The sequence below is a fragment of the Schistocerca nitens genome, chromosome 9, assembly GCF_023898315.1.
Source record: "Schistocerca nitens isolate TAMUIC-IGC-003100 chromosome 9, iqSchNite1.1, whole genome shotgun sequence".
Classification (NCBI taxonomy): domain Eukaryota; kingdom Metazoa; phylum Arthropoda; class Insecta; order Orthoptera; family Acrididae; genus Schistocerca; species Schistocerca nitens.
In genome coordinates this window covers 227,058,304-227,076,484 of record NC_064622.1, presented here as the reverse complement: position 1 = coordinate 227,076,484, position 18,181 = coordinate 227,058,304, and positions in this window count along the sequence as shown.

The window sequence follows — 18,181 nt, the reverse complement described above, 5'->3', positions numbered from 1 at the left end:
AGAATGCTACGGAAACCACTGTGAAAACTGAAGGAACCATTGCTAAGGAAACTACAGTATCACGAATTACATCAGATGCAACAGTACTCTCTACTGGTACATCAGCGACTTATGTATCTGTAACCACAACACCAAGAACAGAAGTAAAACCAACAGTAAGCCCGACTACGATTGAGATGCCAATGACCTCTGGGGAAACCAGGACTATTAAGGTAGAAATTGTAGGAACTGAAACTACATCCAAAGAGGAAGTGATACCTGTGAGTACTGCAGTCCCATTCACAGAGCCAGAAACTTCCTTAGGATCATCGCCAACGACTGTTAGCACACTGGGAACACAAACTGTTACAGCAACTACTGTCAAATCTGAAGGAACTCGTGCAACAATTCCAAAAGGAATAACACACGCAGGATCTACCTATGTAGCTACTGCACTTGTTACAAATTCACTGGAAAATACTGCAGAATTCACTCATGTTGAGAACATCACTGAATTGCCTGCTTTGACTCAAAATGTTGATGTCATGAATACTACAACAGTTGGCCAACTACTGATACCACAACCCTGTTTGCTTCAGGGAAAGTTGGAGCTTTTAACAGTTGATGTTGATCTATTGTTGCATGCCCTTGATAGTAGTTCAAATCAGCATCTATTGCTTAAGTTGAGAGATATGCTCACGAGGATCAATGTACAATTCGAAATTGCTCTTACAACGGATTTCACATTGTTCAATACTCAAGGCGACCTTTTGCATCATATACTTCGGGAGCTCTCTTCCAGTGACATAATTTCAGCTGATGAACGACCAGAATTGCTAAAAGCTCTGCAGTATGTGAGACATGAAGGAAATGGTGCCAGATCTCCCACACATAGAATTATCTGCATAGACAGAAATAAAGTCACATTGACGAAAATGCATAGTGAGCCGATAGGCCTTATCAAGGTATTGAACCAAAGGTGCCCAGACTCTAATGATGAAAATCTGGTGCCGGTATTACGACTGCCATCCATTATGTCAGCGTTCAGAGAGGACGTGCCAGCGACCCTCAGAGAAACTGCTCAGAAATATTTCAATAGGTACGACTTCCACAAAGTGGTTACCTCATTCAATTTCTTTGCCTACAAAACACGCAGAGAGCTCGTCAAGAATTTGCTGCTACATCTTTCCGAGTACGTCAGCGTACCACTTTCACTCAGACAAACCTTCATGGAACTGGTCAAATATGTTAAGACTGGGGGGGAGTCGGAGCAGCGACAGGAGGTCTATGTGGACTGCGCCCATCCGTTTAAATGGAGCAACACGGGTGTCGATGTAAATGACTGGGTGGAGGTGCAACCCAAACGAGAACGGACAACTACGGAATCAGAGCAATCAGTACCGGCAGAGGCTTTCACTTCAGAAATGCCGTCTGGCATTCAGAGGCTAACACCAAACGTCAGTGTTTCGGTGGAGGTCTGTGCTTTCTCGAGCTCTGGTATCGCTGCCAATGTTACCGACTTCCCAGCACTTATAGACCTGATACCATCGGAGGCACCAGCCAAGGCTAAGCTCCACCTCTATGCGTTTCTAACGCAAGGCGATCTGCACAAAAAGCTAGAGAACTTCGATGCAAAGAAGTACTCGTCGGGGACAGAACTATTGCAAAAGCTCCTGGTACACATTTGGCTCAGCTATACGTACGAATATGAAACAAAAGAGGCTGCAAAACTGCTTCTTCCATTTGTACAGGAAGGTGGCATCGGCGCTGCACCACCTCCCACTAAAATCGCCTGCATTAATCCTGACACTATGGACATCATCCCTGAGACATGTGTTGACACTCAGATAGCTGGGAGGTATCTGATCGAAGTCACCTCCAAGAACCGTTGCTTCTACATGAATATGAATGTCACTGCTGTCGAGACCTACAGGTTACATTCAGATACTATCGTCAAGACGCTCTCTGAGTCGGCACCGAAGGCCCACGTAACGGCCCTGCTGAATTTCCTGAGGACACCACAGTCAAAGAAGTACCTCGAAGTTCTGAATATTCTCAAGATGAATACTAACAAGGATTTCGTTGACGAGCTGCTGAGCGCATTCTTCAAGTGTAAACATGAGCTTCCTGAGGCAGTGAAAGAGGCGGTCACGCAGTTATCTGCCGAAGTAAGACCGACAAGACACGGCGGGAAGAAGCTCTACGTCGAGACTGGGTGCAAGGTTATAGACACGCCGTACGATGTGCTAGTGCATCTCTTACCTGGTGACGCAAGTCACGACGTCAAAAACGAGTTGACCATAATCGGGGACGTCATGGAATATTCCAACATGTCCCTTAAAGATTTTCTGCCTTGGATCAGCGACTCGAAGCCACGCAGAAAAATAGAAATTTTGGAATGTGTTCTGCTTCATCTCGAACATTATAATCGTGATTTAACACCCCACACTTCAGCATTACTTCTTTACATTAGGGACAAAGAAGCCAACAGACCAAAGGAGAAGCAGAAACAGCCAGAGGGCCTGCCACCGCTTGATACACAATACAAGTCACATAAGACAGCTCTCAACAAAACTAGAGCGTCTTTCAAGATCGACTATCCAGACTTACTCAAGATAATTAGGGCTAACGCCTCTAAAGAGTTTCTTAATGTTATCACGGAGTTATTCACTTCGAATGATTTCGAAAAGTATATTGAAAATTTCAATCCGGTAAACTTCACCACACAAGGTGCCCTGCTACATAACATTTTTAAACATTTGCTCAAAAACCCACATGTGTCAACTAAAGTGAAGCAAGCTATTACAGAACTTGAACCTTACATTGATTACGAAGACTTGGGATCTATGCCCCCCACTATCCACAAGGTATATGTCAAGACCAAGACAGAAGTCAACATTGTAACGTTGGATTTCAGTAACTTGTTCAAGGCTCTACCACGAAAGAGTCTTTCACCAGCAGGAAAAGCTGCTCTGGATGCCATTTTCAAGTACTTGTCATCGCCAAGCAGCAACGTGAGAGAAATTCTGAAAGGCATCAGTACGCAGCAGAAATCGCACATGCAGCTGAAGATCATTCTGCTGAAGCTGAAGCAGCTGGCCAGTGGCACCACAGGTCTGGCCCGTGACATAGATATTGTGCTCGATCACCTGCATCAGGAGATGAAGAGCGAGATGTCAGCGAGTGCGCAGGCTCTACCCAATCTCGACTGGCTGGGGATCCTCAGCTGCGTTCCCGATGAACGCATGCCTCCCGAGGTGCTCGCTGCCAAGAAGGACCTCTACTGGTTCTTCATATCGAGGCCCTTCCGGCAAGATACGGCCTCGTATCTGGTGGACATGAGCCAGTCTCGTGCTGCGTTCCTCGCAGAGATACTCAAGTATGTCCGCATGCGCTTCGAAGATAAAACGCTGACTCATGCTGTCGCTTACGTGGCACCATTCGTGTCCAAGAACGGCCCCGGGTCTGTTCCCATCAGCTACGACGAAATACTACCTGAGGAGGAAGATGAAGCCGTGCGTGGGGAAGCTCGTCTCAAGGAACTACTCTACCAGGTGCGTCAACCGCATTACCGCGTTTTTCATGACGTTGCTTGTGGCAGAGCATCACAGCCTCCAAATAATAAGGTTAAGTAATTAAGTTTTTGAAACTTCCTGGCAGATTAAAACTGTGTGCCCGACTGAGACTCGAACTCGGGACCTTTGCCTTTCGCGGGCAAGCGCTCTACCGGTCGGGCACACAGTTTTAATCTGCCAGGAAGTTTCATATCAGCGCACACTCCGCTGCAGAGTGAAAATGTCATTCTGGTAATTAAGTTTTTGTTTGTCTGCACGTAACAGTACAAGAGTCAACTCATGGTACTCTCTGAAACCACCAGGTCACAGTAAAGTAGTACATCGCTAGTGAGGAAAAAAGACGTGCACCCGATTGATAAAGTAGAGTATCGTGCGGTACTGGAGGTGTGCCAGGTCAAACCTGATGGCTACTTTTGAAAACGAAATAATAAAACAATACTCGATTGTCTCATCAGACAACACCATATTGTCTTAGCTCTTCTAGCGGTGTGCTATAGTACTGTGGCGCAGGAGTTTCAACGTGTGCCACGCATGTACCTGTAAAAAAAAAATAATTACGTAACTTTATTTACTCAAGGCGATGATTACTGTTTTACGAATACTCTTACAAGAGAGCCTCCCCATCGCACCCCCCTCAGATTTAGTTGTAAGTTGGCACAGTGGATAGGCCTTGAAAAACTGAACACAGATCAATCGAGAAAACAGGAAGAAATTATGTGGAACTATAAAAAAAATAAGCAAAATATACAAACTGAGTAGTCTATGCGCAAGATGAGCAACATCAATGAGAGTGTTAGCTCAGGAGCGTCGTGGTCCCGTGGTTAGCGTGAGCAGCTGCGGAACGAGAGGTCCTTGGTTCAAGTCTTCCCTCGAGAGAAAAGATAATTTTCAAGCAATTGTTATCTGTCCGTCCGTCCGTCCGATGTGAGGTAACTGCGCCTTAGTATGGAGACGCTACACCTAAACAAACATCGAACCACACGACGTCAGTCGACTACAGTGCACGGAAGAGAGAGTATTCCTGCTAACGAGGCTCCCTGGCTGGCAGTTGACTGTTCGCTACTTTGGACGAGAGTGCATTAAATACGTGAGATGTATTCCGTGGACAATATGAATCCAGCAAAACACAGACACTAAACTTATTACAGTGAACAGAGACGTCAATGAACGAACGGACAGATCATAACTTTGCGAAAATAAGAAAGTAAAATTTTCACTCGAGGAAATACTTGAACCAAGGACCTCTCACTCCGCAGCAGCTGCTGACGCTAACCACGGGATCACGGCGCTCCTGAGCTTACATTCTCCTTGATGTTGCCTATGTTGCGCATGGACCACCACTCAGTTTGTATATTTTGGCTCGTTTTAAATTTACATAGTTTTTTTGATATCCGGGGGTAAGCGCAGGTATCGTAGACAGCTTCAAGTGCGAATCAAATGACGCTGAGGCGAGAATAGGATGGCAGTGGAAATTACAGAGCAATTTTTTCTCGTTTGCTACTTGTCCCAGACCCCCGACAATGGATATTTCAGCGCATTTCTTACCTGATTTGCGAATTGACTCCTGACTCCTGATAAGATAACAACTTAATTGATTGGTTACTGTTTGGTCTCTTACATAATAGCACTTTCGGTCTCGACCACTCTCTCTCACGTCCTCTCCCCTTCTCCACCCTCCCTCCCTGGTATAGCATTTGAGGGGTCCGATAGCGTTTCAGTATCGACCCGTTTCGGCCAGTGGGTCCTGAGGCGGGGAACTCACGTGGAGTAACATTTTATGGTATCAAATGCCTGAGCACCAGCAGCATCCGTTGGCCAGCAGCACACGCAGCAGCACTAGCCTTCTAAATTCGCAAGTGTTGCAAAACAGACATCTAGAGCAGCAGCAAGAGCCAGTAAGTATTTATCAAATATATCTGCGATACTATTGCTGTTACAGTTGATTATAACTGATATAGTTCCTATTATAATTTTTTGTTTCAACAGTGTTGCTTTCAGTGGCGCGACATTAGACCACAGAGCATCTCCAACATGGCCGTTCCAATATCGAGTTGTATTGTCTGCAGTTTACTTTCGCGCCAGCACACAGTGGTGTGAAAATATTAATTAATATTTCCCTATCTGTTGTAATGCTACAGCGGTGTGAGCAGATAGTTGAATAAATTAATATTTTTTTGTATGACAGTCTACCTGTCGGGGCAGTAATGCAAACACACAGTGGTGTAGGTCGGAAAAAATTATAACTGTGTGTTAACGCAATGTGAGAGTGGTACTATTATGGATTTGTCACCCCAATCGTCTGTCTGTGGAGGCAGAAACAGCCTCGATGGACTAGCAGCCGCAACTACTCTAAAAAGGGTTTGGTCTGGAACAGGGCAGCATAAGGAGAGGATCACTGTACCTGTACTAAGTTGCGTCACTTGAGGTCTGTTATGCCATTCGAGGCACCAGGCGGATATATGAGTACTCCCAACATGATTTTTTAAGTACTATCGCGATATAGCTGAGCCAGTAATGATCTGTCAAACGGTTCAAATGGCTCTGAGCACTATGGGACTTCACTGCTGTGGTCATCAGTCCCCTAGAACTTAGAACTACTTAAACCTAACTAAACTAAGGACATCACACACATCCATGCCCGAGGTAGGATTCGAACCTGCGACCGTAGCGGTTATGCGGTTCCAGACTGTAGAGCCTAGAACCGCACGGCCACTCCGGCCGGCAATGATCTGTCGGTCAGCAAGTTAAAAACATCTGGTAATGGGAAATGTTTCTATGTGTTGCTTCTGATGTGGCAGTAGTGCACTGGACAGGCAGTTTAACAAAAAATTAATTAATGTTCCCCTACCTGTCGTGAGCAGGTATTCCAATATTCAGCTAGCTTAATAACGCAGTGCGAGTTCTGTCCATTGCACGTCGTCTGTTCGGCAATACTGTGGTGGCAGTAGCCGTGACATACTAACGGGAATAACTGCTGCACGCACTCTAGTTATAAAGGACACTGTGTCTCAATGCTGCTTCCAGCAGCACAATGCTGTGACTGTGTGGAGCAGTGGCAATAGAGCCGAGCCAACATATCTCCAGCAGAGCTCCACTAGCACGCACTGACGCTGAGACACATTTAGTTAATATTTTCCTACCTGTCGTGAGCGGCAATACGCACACACAGTTATGCAGGTAAAAAAATAATTGTAGATGTGTGGGATTAATAAGTGATCCGGTTTAAGGATAATGGTAGACCTGATACCTTAGTACCAGCAAGGGCACTTTGGCAATGTTGCAGAGCACGAATTGCTGTAGAGACCACATGTTTTTCTTGTAGAGGTGTTGGTCATTTGGCTCGCTGGTTTTCAGAGTGTAAATTGGCATAAACCGCCGGGAAAGGTAATGTGTAAGGTTTGTGAGTATTGAGTGTGTCAGTTAGTTATTTATGTTTCAGGTATCAAACACGGTAAGAGGTAAAGCACACAAAATGATAGAAACGCGTGCTGCAACTACTAAAGAGAATGTTCCTGCTGTAACAGAGCAAATTTGTGTGTTAACAAACGAAAATTCTCTCCAGAAGCAGAAGTATGAGTAACTTCTTCGTAGATTTGAGGGTTTGGGAACCGTACAGATACAATTACAGTTTGAGTCAGAGGAAAATAATGCTGTGTTGGCGATTGCTCCTTCTTCTTTTGATACGGCTGTAGCTACACTTATAAGTCCTTTTTAGGGTAAAATAACGGAAGATGTGTCGATATTCATTAATGATATTACAACTACTGCTGCAGTGAGAAGTTGGTCGGATGAAGTAACCTTTCGTGTGGTTAACTTGTGTTTAACAGGGGAAGCCAACTGGGCCCATATCCTGCAGTGAGCAGTTGACATCTTCCGTTGTTTTACCCGAAAAAGGACTTATAAGTGTTGCTACAGCCGGATCAAAAGAAGAAGGAGCAATCGCAAACACAGCATTATCTTCCTCTCATTCAAACTGTAATTGTGTCTGAACGGTGTCTGAACTATGTATGAGACGAATTAGTAAGCAATTAATTAAGTTGTTATCTTATCAGGAGTCAGGGGTCAATTTGCAAATCAGGTAAGAAATGCGCTGGACCGCCCATTGTCTCCCTAGTGGCAAGTCTATGTTTCACCAGGTGTATAAGCATGGAACCGGAATTTGGTTGCAATAATTACACGTCTGTTATTTTAAACCGATAAACAACAATTAATTCAAAATAATCTCCATTGATTTTTATACATTTCTCCAACCTCTCCGGCAGGCTATGAATGCAACGCCAAAAAAATAGCTCTTCTTTTGAAGCGAACCAGTCAGCGAGCCATTTTCGCACATTTCCATACATTCAGCGAGAGCGTGCCCCAGTGATGCAAATAGATGGTAATCGGACGGAGCCATGTCTGGAGAATAAGCCGCATGCTCTAGTATTTCCCAACTGAACTCCTCGATCGTTTCTCTGACCAGTTTTGCTGTGTGTGATGGGGCGTTATCATGGAGCAATATGACTTTGTGTTGCCTTTTCCCACATTCCGGTCGTTTTTCCACGTAATGCTCGATTTAAATCGATCATTTGCTCAAAAATCAAATGGCTCTGAGCACTATGGGACTCAAATTTGAGGTCCCCTAGAACTTAGAACTAATTTAACCTAACTAACCTAAGGACATCACACACATCCATGGCCGAGGCAGGATTCGAACCGGAAATCTTTTGATTTGCTTGGTGTCTTTCATTCAGTTGATGCTGAACCCTTTTTCCCACTTTCTGCACGTTTCCCATAGCATTCAACCGAAGAGAAACGGCTTTCTGCATCATACTCAATTGTTCCGCCAGTTCCTGTTGAGTTTGAGTACCATCTTCATCCAATACCGCCTGAAAATCGTTGTCTTTGAACTTTTTCGGTGGTTTCCAGCGCTCGTCATTTTCACGTCGAAATCACCACTTTTGAATTTTTTGAACCACTCGTAACACTGTGAAAGCTTCGACAAGCATTCAATGCGATTCTGCAGCACTTTTCTTCAAATGACAACAAAACTCGACATGTTTACGGGTTTGAAACAGGTATTCATGTATGGAACTTTGGTTACTCTGTGTTGACATTCACCGTCAGCCGTTACAGGAAGCAGATGGTGCTGCAGAAGCAATAACGGGCCCTACACTGACGGCTAGCACCATCTACAGGGAAATTCCGGTTTCATACATCTGCACCTGGTATTTGGAAAGCAAGTATGTTTTACATCCAGTTCAATGACACCTCCTTTAGGTGGCTTCTGTAGCGTGTAGCTCATGAAGAAGAAACGACAGATATTTTATAACACAGAAGAACATTTTATATTACAGTATTTGGCCAGTTAACGACCACTTAGAATCTAAGACTAAGGTACAATCTTTTTCTTATTATCTTCCCAGAACTTCTTCATGTATTGGATGATGCCCTGCCACTGTTCACTCGACTTCACCCTCCTAGGATGTGGTTTTTGTCTCTGGACAGGAAATCTTGCAGTACTGATCAGCCCGAAATTTTCCCTGTCCTGTCTAGTGTCTACTGTCTCTTCCAGCCATCCTGTGTTGTTTTTAAATTTAGAAATGAAATTAAAAATTTTCTTCGTTAGCCTGTTGTCGTTCACTCTGCAACTATGATTGTAAAACTTTAGTCTCGTCTTTCTTACTGTGTCTGTGATTGTTTCTATGTTTCTGTATATATCTTCATTTCTTCTCTTGGTCCAGTTGTTATCTTAGTTATTTTGTGGTCCTAAAATTTTGCCTTCTTTCTTTTCCATTTCTTCTTGTTCACCTCTTTCATTTAGGGTCAGGAATTCAGATCCATGAGGTGCCTCCGGTTAATGTTTAATTTTGTCTGGAATGTTACTGATCTTTTATTATATCGTTTTTGGATCAGTCTGTATGCTCGTCCAATTTTCTTCGAACTTTCTTTAGTTCTGGTGTTATCTAATCCATTTGATTGTATTCACTCTCCCAAGCACTTAAACTTCTCAACTCTTCTGATGTTTCTGTGATGTGTTCGCCTATATTTTTCTCCAAGAATATTTAATGTAGACCAATTCGAATAAAAAATTCCATATAACAGCAGTCCCATTTTTATTGACTGCATAGTTACACCTGTTAGAATGTAATTGGAGTAAATATTCAAAGAAGTTGTTAAAGAAAGACGTATGATTAAGTTCAAGTTGATCACCGTAAACTCCACCTCTGACTTCAATAGACTTTCCTATTCTCCTGACGACACCATGTGTGGCTTCTCGGAAGTTGTCTCATAACTGGAACGATAAGTTCGTCTCTTATGTTCATGTTTTGTTAGTTTACTTCACGTTTCAACCATCCTCATATCGAATGAGGTCAATAAATATGACCATTTCTGCTTATACGTGTATATTTACTGGGAAATGGAAGATTTAAATGATTTAGCACCTGACAACTAGAATTTTTCAGGGATACCACCTTTGTGGTAGACCATACTCATTTACTCACCCTCGTAGTCAAAAGAATCTCTTTCGTCTGTAAGTACGTTCGACTCGCTTAAACGATACAGTAGCATTGGTCAACCAATTAGAACCACAGTTAAAAAATTCAGTTATGTAATCTCAATTTCAACTTGAACTTCAAAACAAAGATGACAGTCGATAATTATCCTTTAGCAACCGCATGCGCAACGAAAACTTACCTCTCTAAGCAGCTGTATCTCTGTAGCAAATAAAAAATGGGTATATCTTATTTGGAGTTTCTTATTCGAATTAAAATACAAGTACTGATGTGCTGTGTGTTTACTTTTTTCTCACAGCTGCCATTGGCGTATGAAGGCTGCTTGCCACGTCAGGACCATACAAAATTCCCTGCACTGCGGTCAAGTATAAACAGGAACTACCATATGAAGCATCAATAACACACGAGAAATTGTCGCCTGGGCAACACTTATAAATCAGGAGTACAAATCATGCACTGGAAGCAGGGAACAACCAAATTCGACTCTCTATGTTGCACTTTTATCAAAGTCTAATCGCTATTATGCTGGGGTGTACTACACAGAGACCAAATAAGATCGAAACACATAAAACACCTTTAACAGAAAATTACAAGGACTGACATTAGAAAAGTTGTGGGCGTTCGTGCTAAATGTAACAGCAAAAATACTTCTACAGTATAAGCTACGTTACACACGGCAGTGGGACTACGCGAGCTTTGGCAGTGATTATATTGGATTAGATTAGATTAGATTAATACTAGTTCCATGGATCATGAATACGATATTTTGTAATGATGTGGAACGAGTCAAATTTTCCAATACATGACATAATGAAGTTAATTTAACAACATAATTAGGTTAATATAATAACTTTTTTATTGTTTTATTTTATTTTTATTTTTTTTATAATTTTTTTGTTTATTTTTTTTTCTTTTTTTAATTTATATCTAAAAGTTCCTCTATGGAGTAGAAGGAGTTGTCATTCAGAAATTCTTTTAATTTCTTCTTAAATACTTGTTGGTTATCTGTCAGACTTTTGATACTATTTGGTAAGTGACCAAAGACTTTAGTGGCAGTATAATTCACCCCTTTATGTGCCAAAGATAGATTTAATCTTGAATAGTGAAGATCATCCTTTCTCCTAGTATTGTAGTTATGCACACTGCTATTATTTTTGAATTGGGTTTGGTTGTTAATAACAAATTTCATAAGAGAGTATATATACTGAGAAGCTACTGTGAATATCCCTAGATCCTTAAATAAATGTCTGCAGGATGATCTTGGGTGGACTCCAGCTATTATTCTGATTACACACTTTTGTGCAATAAATACTTTATTCCTCAGTGATGAATTACCCCAAAATATGATGCCATATGCAAGCAATGAGTGAAAATAGGCGTAGTAAGCTAATTTACTAAGATGTTTATCACCAAAATTTGCAATGACCCTTATTGCATAAGTAGCTGAACTCAAACGTTTCAGCATATCATCAATGTGTTTCTTCCAATTTAATCTCTCATCAATGGACATACCTAAACATTTTGAATATTCTACCTTAGCTATATGCTTCTGATTAAGGTCTATATTTATTAATGGCGTCATACCATTTACTGTACGGAACTGTATGTACTGTTCAGAAGATTCCAGGTTCGAATCCTGGCAGGGTCGCCACATGAAACGTCCCCTTTTGAACAATTTTTACACGACTGTGCTTAACCTGACGCACAATATTTTAGTTAGCGCAACGCAATCTGACTTTCAAAAAAATCCCTACAAAAGAATGGCCCTGACTAACATTAAACTATACCTTTCACAAATCACTTACCTCACAAAAATCTTCGCTGCTCAAGCTACTGCAATACAGCGAGCGCCACTACTGCCAGCTAAATAAAAGATTCAAACTATGGAAGGCACTAACTACTGATAGGGATAGTTAGCAAATGAAAGATATTAATAGAGAACAAACAATGTATTTACCTTGATATCATCATATATATAGCAGTTGGAGGTTAGCCGCCAGCAGTGGTGGATGTGGGGAGAGAGATGGCGGAGTTTTGTAATTTGTCATGAACTGCTATATATATGATGATATCAAGGTAAATACATTGTTTGTTCTCTATTAATATCTTTCATTTGCTAACTATCCCTATCAGTAGTTAGTGCCTTCCATAGTTTAAATCTTTTATTTAGCTGGCAGTAGTGGCGCTCGCTGTATTGCAGTAGCTTGAGCAGCGAAGATTTTTGTGAGGTAAGTGATTTGTGAAAGGTATAGTTTAATGTTAGTCAGGGCCATTCTTTTGTAGGGATTTTTTTGAAAGTCAGATTGCATTGCGCTAACTAAAATATTGTGCGTCAGGTTAAGCACAGTCGTGTAAAAATTGTTCAAAAGGGGACGTTTCACTGTGTCTTATAAAAATTTAGTGAGAGTCCGTTTACAAGGAACCACTTAGTAATTTTCTGAAAGACATTATTGACAATTTCATCAGTTAATTCTTGTTTGTCAGGTGTGATTACTATACTTGTATCATCAGCAAAGAGAACTAACTTTGCCTCTTCATGAATATAGAATGGCAAGTCATTAATATATATTAAGAACAACAAAGGACCCAAGACCGACCCTTGTGGAACCCCATTCTTGATAGTTCCCCAGTTTGAGGAATTTGCTGATCTTTGCATATTATGAGAACTGCTTATTTCAACTTTCTGCACTTTTCCAGTTAGGTACGAATTAAACCATTTGTGCACTGTCCCACTCATGCCACAATACTTGAGCTTGTCTAGCAGAATTTCATGATGTACACAATCAAAAGCCTTTAAGAGATCACAGAAAATCCCAATGGGTGGTGTTCGGTTATTCAGATCATTCAAAATTTGATTGGTGAAAGCATATATGGCATTTTCCGTTGAAAAACCTTTCTGGAAACCAAACTGACATTTTGTTAGTACTTCATTTTTACAGATATGTGAAGCTACTCTTGAATACATTACTTTCTCAAAAATTTTGGATAAAGCTGTCAGAAGGGAGATTGGACGGTAATTGTTGACATCAGATCTATCCCCTTTTTTATGCAAAGGTATAACAATAGCATATTTCAGTCTATCAGGGAAAATGCCCTGTTCCAGAGAGCTATTACATAGGTGGCTGAGAATCTTACTTATCTGTTGAGAACAAGCTTTTAGTATTTTGCTGGAAATGCCATCAATTCCATGTGAGTTTTTGCTTTTAAGCAAGTTTATTATTTTGCTAATTTCAGAGGGGGAAGTGGGTGAGATTTCAATTGTATAAAATTGCATAGGTATGGCCTCTTCCATTAACTGCCTAGCATCTTCTAATCAACTCCTGGAATCCTACTATATCCACAACATTTAGAAAATGATTATTAAAAGTATTTTCAACTTCTGACTTTTTGTTCGTAAAGTTTTCATTCAATTTGATGGTAATACTGTCTTCCTGTGCTCTTGGTTGACCTGTTTCTCTTTCAATAATATTCCAAATCGTTTTCATTTTACTATCAGAGTTTCTGATTTCAGATATGATACACATACTTCTGGATTTTTTAATAACTTTTCTTAATATAGCACAGTAGTTTCTATAATGTTTGATAGTTTCTGGGTCGCTACTCTTTCTTGCTGTCAGATACATTTCCCTTTTCCGGTTACAAGATATTTTTATACCCTTAGTAAGCCATGGTTTGTAACATGGTTTCTTACGAGTATATTTTACTATTTTCTATTTTACTATTTTCTTGGGGAAGCAGTTTTCAAATTCATTTACAAAAGTGTCATGAAATAAATTATATTTTAAATTGGCATCAGCTTCACGGTACACCTCATCCCAGTCTAACTGCTGTAGGCTTTCCCTGAAATTTGCAATTGTTAAATCGTTGACTGAACATACTACTTTGGAAGACTGTTTAGTACTGCTGAACGGAGCTATGTCATATATTGTAACTAGCTGTGCACCATGATCACAAAGACCATTCTCAACAGGCTGAGCATTTATCTAGTTAAACTTATCTTGGTCTATAAAGAAGTTATCTATCAGTGAGCTGCTATCCTTTACCACACGAGTAGGAAAATCAATAACGGGTGTCAAATTGAAAGAACCGAGTAATACTTCAAGGTCATTTTTCCTATTACCCTCTTTCAGAGAATCTACATTGAAGTCCCCACAAATAATAATTTGCTTCCCCCTGTCTGACAGAGCACAACAAGGAGTCCAAATTTTTCAGAAATAGATGAAAATATCCCGATGGGGATCTATATGCAGTTACAATTATAAATGTGCCTTTATTTAATTTAAGCTCACAGGCATATGCTTCTATATGTCTCCCTACACAAAACTTTTTTGTTTCTATACTTTTTGCACAATGATAAGTTTTGACATATATGGCAACTCCTCCTTTCTCCATATTTTCTCTAATTACATGTGCAGAGAGCTTATATCCACTTACACTTACCTTATCCATATCAGTAACAATGTGATGCTCAGACAGGCATAGTATATCTATTTCATCCTCAGCTTCTAAATCTTCTAAACAAACCAGAAGCTCATCTATTTTATTCTTTAAACTCCCAATATTTTGATGAAATATACTTACATGATTTTTGATTATACTTTTATGAGAACCTTTCCTTATTCTAACATTTGCAGTACTCTCCTGTCTGAGTTTCTCATTGTGCTTAGGCCTAGTTCCTATACCAGTGGTCACGTGGTGTTCAGAGAGGCAGATTATGTCAACTGGGTTGGGTGACTAATTCATCAATGCAGTTACCTAGGACTGAGATGCAACTTGGTGGAGATAAAATTTCTGGTGATTGGTAAAAATTTATAATTTACAGCTGTGATTAGTCATCAAATGTGCTAGAATTGTGCTGTTTAATTTCTTTCCTAAAGTGAAGATTTGTTTCAATCCTGACCTCTCGTAGAACTTGACATCTTTCTGTCTTACCTATCCTAAAGAAAGTGCTGCTCCAACACCTGTAACCACTGATATTTTACCATTCATGGCAGTGCCTCCCCCCCTTAAATTTCCTGCTATTACCCCAGCCAGTTTACCCTTCCCTTTCCTGTTGAGATGTAGGCCGCGCCTGGTATAGTCCCACCTACTGAGAGATTCAGCAGGAACCACACCAATATGAGCCCCTGCACCCGACCCAAGCAGCCGTTCCAACTCCAAATTAACTCTCCCAACAGAAGAGTTCAAATGAGGCCGGTCATAGCGTCTCAGGACAGATACAAACTCAACATTGGTGTGTGTCTATGCTGACGCAATCTTTACCAGGTCACGCTCTATACTGTACCCAGGATCTCTGTCGATACTGTTCCCTGGCCCTCCCACAATAACCACGGTGTCTTCCCTGGTAAATCCATTACAGAGTGAACCTAAATTCTCTGTCACCTGATCCAGACTAGCACTTGGTTTGAAAACATTTGTGACCTGGTATTCTGGTCCTAATTCCTCCTTCAGAAGTTGGCCTACACCTCTGGCATGAGAACTGGCTAACAACAAAACTTTCTTCCTTTTTGATGACTTTCCTACATTCTTTTTCAATTTCCTATTGAAAGTTTGTTGTGTCCTGTCTACACCTACCTCTGCTTGAGGCTCATCAGTTTCTAACTGAAGTGATTCAATGACATCACGACCCAACCGTTCCACACTCAGTTATAAGCACTTCGGCTTTCTGAACTAGTTTGTGTGTCGAAAGTCAATTGACGAAACCTCTAAGTATGTCTCTTGTAGTAGAAAAAATGCCTAGCTCCATGACCTAATTCCCGAATAAATAAAACTAGCAGGATGCAGATACGGCATTGTATGACTCCTTATTCCTGTCCTTCCCCCATGAACCATGGACCTTGCCGTTGGTGTGGAGGCTTGCGTGCCTCAGCGATACAGATGGCCGTACCGTAGGTGCAACCACAACGGAGGGGTATCTGTTGAGAGGCCAGACAAACATGTGGTTCCTGAAGAGGGGCAGCAGCCTTTTCAGTAGTTGCAGGGGCAACAGTCTGGATGATTGACTGATCTGGCCTTGTAACATTAACCAAAACGGCCTTGCTGTGCTGGTACTGCGGACGGCTGAAAGCAAGGGGAAACTACAGCCGTAATTTATCCCGAGGACATGCGGCTTTACTGTATGATTAAATGATGATGGCGTCCTCTTGGGTAAAATATTCCGGAGGTAAAATAGTCCCCCATTCGGATCTCCGGGCGGGGACTACTCAAGAGGACGTCGTTATCAGGAGAAAGAAAACTCGCATTCTACGGATCGGAGCGTGGAATGTCAGATCCCTTAATCGGGCAGGTAGGTTAGAAAATTTAAAAAGGTAAATGGATAGGTTAAAGTTAGATATAGTGGGAATTAGTGAAGTTCGGTGGCAGGAGGAACAAGACTTTTGGTCAGGTGCTTACAGGGTTATAAATACAAAACCAAATAGGGGTAATGCAGGAGTAGGTTTAATAATGAATAAAAAAATAGGAGTGCGGGTTAGCTACTACAAACAGCATAGTGAACGCATTATTGTGGCCAAGATAGACACAAAGCCCATGTCTACTACAGTAGTACAAGTTTATATCCCAACTAGATCTGCAGATGATGAAGAAATTGATGAAATGTATGACGAGATAAAAGAAATTATTCAGGTAGTGAAGGGAGACGAAAATTTAATAGTCATGGGTGACTGGAATTCGTCAGTAGGAAAAGGGAGAGAAGGAAACATAGTAGGTGAATATGGATTGGGGGAAAGAAATGAAAGAGGAAGCCGCCTGGTAGAATTTTGCACAGAGCATAACTTAATCATAGCTAACACTTGGTTCAAGAATCATAAAAGAAGGTTCTATACCTGGAAGAATCCTGGAGATACTAAAAGGTATCAGATAGATTATATAATGGTAAGACAGAGATTTAGGAACCAGGTTTTAAATTGTAAGACATTTCCAGGGGCAGATGTGGATTCTGACCACAATCTATTGGTTATGAACTGCAGATTGAAACTGAAGAAACTGCAAAAAGGTGGGAATTTAAGGAGATGGGACCTGGATAAACTGAAAGAACCAGAGGTTGTAGAGAGTTTCAGGGAGAGCGTAAGGGAACAATTGACAGGAATGGGGGAAAGAAATACAGTAGAAGAAGAATGGGTAGCTTTGAGGGATGAAGTAGTGAACGCAGCAGAGGATCAAGTAGGTAAAAAGACGAGGGCTAATAGAAATCCTTGGGTAACAGAAGAAATATTGAATTTAATTGATGAAAGGAGAAAATATAAAAATGCATTAAATGAAGCAGGCAAAAAGGAATACAAACGTCTCAAAAATGAGATCGACAGGAAGTGCAAAATGGCTAAGCAGGGATGGCTAGAGGACAAATGTAAGGATGTAGAGGCTTGTCTCACTAGGGGTAAGATAGATACTGCCTACAGGAAAATTAAAGAGACCTTTGGAGAGAAGAGAACCACTTGTATGAATATCAAGAGCTCAAATGGCAACCCAGTTCTATGCAAAGAAGGGAAGGCAGAAAGGTGGAAGTAGTATATAGAGGGTTTATACAAGGGCGATGTACTTGAGGACAATATTATGGAAATGGAAGAGGATGTAGATGAAGATGAAATGGGAGATAAGATACTGCGTGAAGAGTTTGACAGAGCACTGAAAGAGATGAGTCGAAACAAGGCCCCGGGAGTAGACAACATTCCATTAGAACTACTGATGGCCTTGGGAGAGCCAGTCATGACAAAACTCTACCATCTGGTGAGCAAGATGTATGAGACAGGCGAAATACCCACAGACTTCAAGAAGAATATAATAATTCCAATCCCAAATAAAACAGGTGTTGACAGATTTGAAAATTACCGAACTATCAGTTTAATAAGTCACAGCTGCAAAATACTAACGCGAAATCGTTACAGACGAATGGAAAAACTGGTAGTAGCGGACCTCGGGGAAGATCAGTTTGGATTCCGTAGAAATGTTGGAACACGTGAGGCAATACTAACCTTACGACTTATCTTAGAAGAAAGATTAATAAAAGGCAAATCTACGTTTCTAGCATTTGTAGACTTAGAGAAAGCTTTTGACAACGTTAACTGGAATATTCTCTTTCAAATTCTGAAGGTGGCAGGGGTAAAATACAGGGAGCGAAAGGCTATTTACAAT